A 6,182-nucleotide genomic window follows, 5' to 3' on the forward strand; every position below is an offset into this window, starting at 1 on the left:
CTCTTCACTTTCAGCAAGCAAGGTTGTATCATCTGCATATCACAGGTTGTTAATGAGTCTTCCTCCAATCCTGATGCCACATTTTTCTTCATATAGCACAGCTTCTAGAATTATTTGCTCAGCATACAGGTTGAAGATGTTTGATGAAAGAATACAACCTTGTCACACACCTCTCTTAATCTTAAACCATTCAGTGTTCTCATGTTCTGTTCAAACAACTGCCTCTTGGTCCATGTACAGACTCCTCATGAGCACAATTAAGTGTTCTGGAATACACATACTTCGCAATTTTGTCCATAGCTTGTCATTATCCACACAAATGAAAGCCTTTGCATAGTCAATAAAGCACAAGTAAACATCTTTCTCATATTCTCTGCTTTCAGCCAAGATCCATCAGACGTCAACAATGATATTCCTTGTTCCATGGCCGCTTCTAAATCTGGCTTAAACCTCTGGAAGTTCTCTGTCAATGTATTCTTGCAGCCATTTCTGTATTACCTTTTGTAAAACTTTACTCACATGGCATATCAAAGAGATTGTCCAATTATTTCTGCATTCCATTGGGTCATCTCTCTTTGGAATGGACACAAATATGGGTCTCTTCCAATCAGTCAGCCAGATAGATGTCTTCCAAATGTCTTGGCAGAGATGAGTGAATACCTACTGTGCTGCCGCACTTTCTTGAAAGATTTCAATTTTTATTCCATCAATTGCTGATGCCTTGTTCTTTGCCAATTCTTTAATGCACCTTGGACTTCCTCCTTCAGTATCAATGGCTCTTGATCATATGCTACTTCTTGAAACGGTTGAACATTAACCATTTCCTTTTGGTACAGTGACTGTGTAATTCCTTCCATCTTCTATTGATGCTTTCTACATCATTCAAACATTTTCCCAGATAATCTTTCAATAACAAAAGTCGAGGCTTGAATTTTTTCTTCTGTTCCCCCAGCTTGAGAAATGCTGAGCGTGTTCTTCCTTTTTGGTTTTCTAACTCCAGATCTTTGCACATTTTGTTTAATATTTGGCTTTTTCTTCTCGAGCTGATCTTTGAAATTTCCTAATCAGTCTTGGACCTCCTCATTTCTTCCATTTGCTTTAGCATCTCTATGCTGGAGGACAAGTTTCGGTGTCTCTTCTGACATCCATTTTGACCTTTTCCTTCTTTCTTGTCTTCACAATGACTTTTTACTATCTTCATGTATGCTGTTCTTGATGTCATCCCACAACTCTTCTGGTCTTCTGTTTTAGGGTTTAATGTATCAAATCTGTTCTTCAGATGATCTCTAAATTTAGGTGAGATATATTCAAAGTCATATTTTGGCTCTCATGGACTTGTTTTCATTTTCTTCAGCCTCACTTTGAATGTGTATATGAGCAATTGATAGTCTGTTCCACAGTCAGCTCCTGGCCTTGTTTTCACTGATGATGTGGAGCTTTTCCATCTTCTCTTTCTATAGATGTAGTCAATTTGATCTCTATGTATTCCATCTGGTGAGATCCATGTGTATAGTTATCTGTTATTCTGTCTAAAGAAGGTATTTGAAATGAACAAACCATTGATTTTGCAGAATTCTATCATGGGATCTCTTGCATCATTTCTATCACCAAAGCCATATTTTCCAACTACTGATCCTTCCTCTTTGCTCCCAACTTTTGCATTCCAATCACCAGTAATGATCAATGCATCTTGATTGCATGTTTGGTCAATTTCAGATTGAAGAAGTTGGTAGAATTCTTCTATTTCATTTTCACTGGCTTCAGTGGTTGGAACATAAATTTGAATAATAGTGGTATTATCTGGGCTTCCCTGTAGGCGTATGGATATTATCCTATCACTTACAGCATTGGACCTCATGACTGATCTGGATATGTTCTTTTTGACAATGAATGCAACAGCATTCCTCTTCAATTTGTTATTCCCCACATAGTAAACCATGTGGTTGTCAGATTAAAAATGGCCAATAGCAGTCCATTTCAGCTCACAAATGCCAAAGATATTGATGTTTATGTGTTCCATTTCATTTTTGACAATTTCCAATTTTCCCAGAGTCATACTTTATACATTTCATGTTTCAATTTTCAATGGGTGTTTACAGCTGTTTCTCTTCATTTTGAGTTGTGTCCCATCAGCAAATGAAGGTCCCATGGGCTTTTCTCCCACGGACTTTACTCCATTTGTGTCATCATGGTCAAGTCTACTTTGCGAAGTCAGCTCTTCCCCAGTCACCTGTTGAGTGCCTTCCAACCTGAGGGGCTCATTTTCTGGCACTATACCTGACAGTGTTTTTCTGCTATTCTTTAGGTTTTCAGTGACTAAATATTCAGAAGTAGCTCTCCACTCCTTCCTAGTCTGTCTTTGTCTGGAAGCTCATCTGAAACCTGTCCACCATGGGTGACCCTGTTGGTATTTAAAATACCGGTGGCATAAGAGCAACTTGTGGGTTTAAGCTACCAACCTCATGATTAACATTATCATGCAGTTTCACACGACTATCTGCATCTAATTTACAATTGCCATTCTATGACACAGTAGCTGAACTTTTCCACAACAACTTCCTTTAACAAAGCTCAGCTCTTGATAAACCCATAATACCATTGATTTTTTTGGTTTCGTTTCTTGGAAGTTCCTTGTGGAACATAAAGAGATCAGTTATATGCAACTTTCCCTGTTCAAAGCCTGGCAATAGTCACTTCAAAAATCTCATTTTAAACATATGTGTTACAACATATTTTTTGCATTTTGTGGCTTTTCATGTCCTTGTGGTAGCTTCTACTGATAGACTGAAAAATTCTCTAAATGCTGAGATCAAAATTCTGTAGAGAGGAGGAAATAAATCAACAGCTATTAACTTATTAAGTCTAGATTTGCCAAGTTGAGAATGATAATAATTTCTTTAAGGACCAAGAAGAAAAAGTCAATAATTACACTTGGTTTGCTTTCACATATAAAACAAAATAAAAATGTTGCTTTTATAAAAAGTGACAGCAACCATATTTTAAGTAATAAAAGATATAATACATTCTAAAAATAAAACATTATTTTCTCATAATTAATACTAATATTTTTTTCCTTAATAACTTGCTTAGCATAGAAAAGCAGAGAATTATGTGCTGGAGGCTTTATGGGTACAGCTTTATAATGTCATGATTTTTTGCAGCACTGTAAACCTATGAAAAAAGCATAGTAAATTGTATTGACAAGATTTTTATTCTTAAGCCTACATTTTGTTGTACCATTATACCTTAACAAGTTGAGAAACAATATTTCATTAGGCTGGATAGATACATTATTGAACATGTAAAAGGACATCATAGGTCATTCAATAGATTCAGCAAAGATGATCAATATTAGGTTTTTATCATTTTGTGTAAAAAATACCTTTCATATTATAGCTATATATTTTATAATCACATTCATTTCTAAAATATAAAAATTGTGTGGGTTATTTACTTTAGAAAGATGTATTTTAAACCTAATGTTTTTCATAAGGACTTTAATATTAAGAGTCATCATATGTAGAGGAGAGAAGGTTTATATTCAGACTTACGATGTATTTCTCAAAATTAAATTCTGAGACAATACTGACAACAATCTTTAACTTATTAGATGACAAATGACATGATGATAGTAAATTAACTAAGATTTAAATTCCTACTAAACACTCCATACTTTGTTATCTGTCAAGAAACCGCTAAAGGACTATAGGACTTTTGCTAAAGGACAAATTGGTTTAAGAATCATTTCTTTTAGAAGGATCACCATGAGACTGGTCCTTATAAGGTGGAGGTTTAAGATTCCCAAATGTCCAATTTATCCAAAGTAATATGTTGCTTTGTTGTTAAGTTCCATCAAGTCAATTCTAACTCATAGTGACCCTGTATAGGATTTCTGAGGAGCAGCTAATGGGTTGGAACTGCCACATTGTGGTTTGCAATCCAGTGCTGACCCTAAAGCACCACATCAGGATCCTAAAGCACACACAGGAGTCCCAGAAACAGTCACCTTGATATCAGTGCTACTTGTTGTTGCTAAGTGCCATCGAGTCGGTACTGACTCATAGTGACCCTATACACCACAGAATGAAACACTGCCCAAACCTGGACCAACCGCACAATGGGCTTGAGCCCATTGATGCTGCCACTTTGTCAATCCATCTCACTGGGAGGTCTTCCTCTTTTTCTCTGACTCTCCACCTTGCCAAACATGATATCCTCCTCTAGCGACTGGTCACTCCTGACAATATGTCTGAAGTATGAGAAACGAAGTTTGGCCATCCTGGCCTCCAAAAAGCACTGTGGCTGCACTTCTTCTAAGACCTATCTCTTTGTTCTTTTGGAAGCCCATTGCATTTTCAATATTCTCCTCTAACACCACAACTCAAAAACAAATTCTTCCATGGTCTTCCTTATTCACTGCCCAAGTTTCACATGCATATGAGGTTACTGAAAATGGCTTGGGTCAGGTGCACCTTAGTACTAAATCTGATATCTTTGCTCTTCAACACTTTAAAATGGTCTTGTGCAGCAGATTTGCCTAATGCAATACATTGTTTGATTGTTTGACTGCTGTTTCCATGAGTGTTGATAGTTGATCCAAGAAGAATGAAGTCCTTGACAACTTTATCTTTTCTACATTGATTGATAAGAATGTTTATTGTACTATATCACTCCATAATCCCTGATATCAACCACTATTCCTCCCCTCAGCATTCTCCAACACATTTCAGGATTCTGAAATTCACTGCAACATCTCACAGAACTCATTGACCATCAAGGAAATGACACATAGTTGCAGAGGTTGTTATTGTTTGTTGTTGTTAGTTCTATCAAGTCAGTTCCAACTCACAGCAACCCTGTGTAAGGTTTCCAAAGAGCAGCTGATGGATTTGAATCTCCAGCCTCTTGGTTTAAACCAACCTTACGGTATAGTGCTTTCTTTATTCACAATGCTACACCAGGACTGGCAAGTTCCAAATGTGAAGTTTAAATGTCAGTCTGGATGATTTTCCTCACTCATGTCAATTTTGGCTGTTGATTCACAAATTATAGAAGAATTCACAAATTCAGAAATGGAGAATCAGGTAAGGACACCAATTCAGTGTGGAGGCAAACTTGGTTGGTTAACCAAAGGTGCATACCACCCACTCACATCACCAAAATGGCTCATTTTACTGAGTTTGAGTTACAAGCTTGGAGCACTGGTAGCATTGTGGTTACATGTTGGGCTGCTAACCTCAAGGATAGCAGTTCGAAACTATGAGTTCTGCAGGAGAAAGATGAGGTTTTCTGCTTCCATAGAGTTACAACCTCACAACCCCTATTCAGGGTTGTTATGAGTTGAATCAACTCCACGGCACACCACCAATACCACAATCATAATTAACACTCACAATCATATAATCCTATAGGCATCTATGACCACCTTCGCTTCCCAGACTCATCAGAAAAAACAAGTTGTTTGGTGGGCATTACAAAGACTATATGGGTGGTGATTGTGTGCCATGGAGTTGGTTCCGACTCATAATGACACTGAGTAGGGTTTCTGAGGTTGTAAATCTTTACAGGAACAGAATACCTTTCTAACTCGGAATGGCTGGTAGTTTCAAACTGCTGACCTTGAGGTTAGCAGCTCGATTTCTAACCACTATGTTACCAAATGAAGTAATTCATTACACTGCAACTGGCTAGTCTATTTACATATTGATCAAAGCAAAGTGGAGTAGTTGTATTAATACCAGACAGAGTAGAAATTGTTATTGTTGTTAAGTGTTATGGAGTTGATTCTGACTAATAGTGGTATAGGATCTCTGAGGCTTTTAAGATCTTTGTGGGAGTAGAAAATCTCATCTTTCTCCCACAGAGAAGCTGATGGGCTTGAATAGCCAGCCTTGTAGCCCTGTATTTATCACATGGAGCCACCCACTCCACAAGTAGACTTTTGGTGTTGTTCTTGCTAGATGCCATCAAGTCGGAACTGACTCATAGAGACCCTATGCACAACAGAACGAAACAATGTCCAGTCCTGGGCCAACCTCACAATTGTTGCCATGCTTCAGCCCATTGATGCTGCCACTTTGCCATTCCATCTTGCTGGGGGGTCTTCCTCTTTTACTCTGACCCTCCACCTTACCAAAATAATATCCCTTTCCAGTGACTGGTCCCTCCTGAAAATATGTCCA

This window comes from Chrysochloris asiatica, unplaced genomic scaffold (assembly GCF_000296735.1).
Source record: "Chrysochloris asiatica unplaced genomic scaffold, ChrAsi1.0 scaffold00011, whole genome shotgun sequence".
NCBI classification, from domain to species: domain Eukaryota; kingdom Metazoa; phylum Chordata; class Mammalia; order Afrosoricida; family Chrysochloridae; genus Chrysochloris; species Chrysochloris asiatica.